We start from the raw sequence: 2534 nt of genomic DNA, 5'->3' as shown, positions 1-2534 counted from the left end.
GGTGCGGCAAATGGTGGTGGTGGTTGTAGCAACATGGCAGATTGTGGTGGTGGTGACTTGTTGTAGGCAATGGAGATCTGATATTGAAGGTAAAAAATAGGTGAAGGGAAAATTTGAACAAATCTTCCTAAATATTAGTCATTAATGCACCAAAAATCTTCACAGAGACAATACCGTCAAAACTTGACAAACTTAAAAACTTTTATGTCAAAAACTCATAATAATGATAATAGTAATAGTAAACGGAAGAAAAAAAAAAGACCACAAAAGAGAGAAAAAAAATAAGTCATATATTAAGTACAATTGGCTTATGAATATTGAAGTTTATACTTTTTAAATTTTTTAATAAATATTTTCAATATTGACACATTTAGTCCTTTGTTTTTTTGTAATTTATAGAAAAGGTCATTCTGAGGTTTTTTATAGAAACACTCATTATGTTTAAGATTTTCGTATGTTGGCAGGTTTGGCCATATGTAGAAAATAAATTACAAAAATTATCCACGTAGTTTACAGAAAATGTTCTTGTGTATGTTTTTATAGAAACATTCAATATGTTTTAAAAAATTTCAAAAAAATAGTCTGTACCTAATAGAAAATTTACAGATTATTCCCTTTGCACGTCCCTGCAATATATTGTTATGTTTCGTCCCTATATTTTTTTGTTTTCGCACTTTGGCCACATGAGTTTTGTATATTTACAGATTTGCTCCCTAAAATTTCGTAGTTATGCAATTTTGGCCCCCGTAAAACGGGGCTAGTAACTTACTAGTTGTGTATTAGGTAAAAATAAGAATAAAAATAACTTGATTTGATTTGGTCATACAATAATTAATGAAGGTGCTCATAGTAGTATTGGGAAATCTTCATTAAAGTCTCATTTTTTTATCATAATTCACGAATAAGTCTCAAACTAAAATTTGTTTACGAAAAAACATGAATTGTCAGTAAAACTGACGATTTGACTCTTTTTTCCCATTTTATTAGTTTTATTGTTGACCTGAATGCCTAGTCATTAAATGAGTTGTGGAAATCTCCACTAAAGACCCATTATTTTACCCTAATTTATAAATAAGTCACAAACTAAAATTTATTTACCAAAAAACATGAATTACTTGTAAAAGTGATGATTTGACAATTTTCTCCCTGTAACACACTAGTCATTAAATGAGTTGATGAGATGAATATCAAGCTTTACGATAAACTTGGCATTATATAATTTGTCATATCCATGTAATCAGCTCATTTAATGACTATGTATTTATGTCAGCAATGAAACCGATAAAAACCATGAAATGTGTGCTATGGGTTATGCTAAAAAAACCCCAATGGGGGCTTTTAATACCTAGTTTTTCGCAAAAGCAAAATTGTTTTTCTCTTCTTCCTTTTAATCTCTCTCTCTCTCTCTCTCTCTCTCTCTCTATATATATATATATATATATATATATATATATATATATAGGTAGGTAGGTAGAGGTTCATTTGAGACCACCTATATTTTGTGAGACATGGGGACCAAATCTTAGCCTTTGATCAAATTTGATCTTGTGGCTCATAAAAAAAAAGGGGATTAACATTAATTAATCTAGATGATTAGTTAATTAGGGGTAGATTAGTCACTAGGTTAAATTTAAGATGATCAGGTTAGCTTAATTTTCATGTCATCCAAAAATCATCTCACCTGTTCCTGTTTTCTACCAATTTATTCGATGAAACAACATTCATTGTTCTTCAATTCAATTTGATCGATATTCTATCTCCAATCTTATATTCTTTCAACCGATAATCGATTTGATTTGGACATTGATCGAACGATGCTAAATCATAGCTTTTAAATTCACAATTTTTGTGTTCTTCGAGTTCATGTTCTTGATTCTTCTTCATCTGCAATTGATAAGCTGAGTGATTTTGATCAATTTTAGCTTTGTGATCATCGATTTGGGTAGAGGTTCAAGTGTTAAACGATTTCTGCTAATCTTCATCTTCAATAATTGTTTACGATCTTTCAAGCCGTGAATTTTACTCAACATCATGAAATCGTCAATTGATCAAGGTTTGAGTTTTCATCGATTTCACTGTTAGATGCATATAACGTATTCAATTTTTAACCTAGTTCATGAATTGAATCATCAAGCTATTATCGATTTCTCCAATTTTATATTTGTATGATTTGTGATTTCAGCAATCAAACATCATTTATTGTTGAGACATCCAATGCAGCAATCAAAGATCATTTGTTGTTGAATTTGTTTGAACTAGAAAACAATTTAATCTATAATATGTTTTTTGACAATGCATCATCTATTTAATTGTTTGTTTTTTAACTTTCATTCAATCATTATGTTTTTCAGCAATATGTCATCTGTTTTCTTTTGATTAACATCATCTATTTGCTTTTCATTAACATCATCTTAGTGATAAGTTCATGATAAGTTCATGAGACTGCATGTTATTCTTATAGAATATTGTACATACATTGATATATCAATAATGATAACAGTTATGGATGATTTGGATATGCATGACATCGAAAA

Source organism: Lactuca serriola, chromosome 1 (genome assembly GCF_051521515.1).
Source record: "Lactuca serriola cultivar US96UC23 chromosome 1, Lser_US96UC23_V15, whole genome shotgun sequence".
Classification (NCBI taxonomy): domain Eukaryota; kingdom Viridiplantae; phylum Streptophyta; class Magnoliopsida; order Asterales; family Asteraceae; genus Lactuca; species Lactuca serriola.
This window is presented reverse-complemented; position numbering follows the sequence as displayed.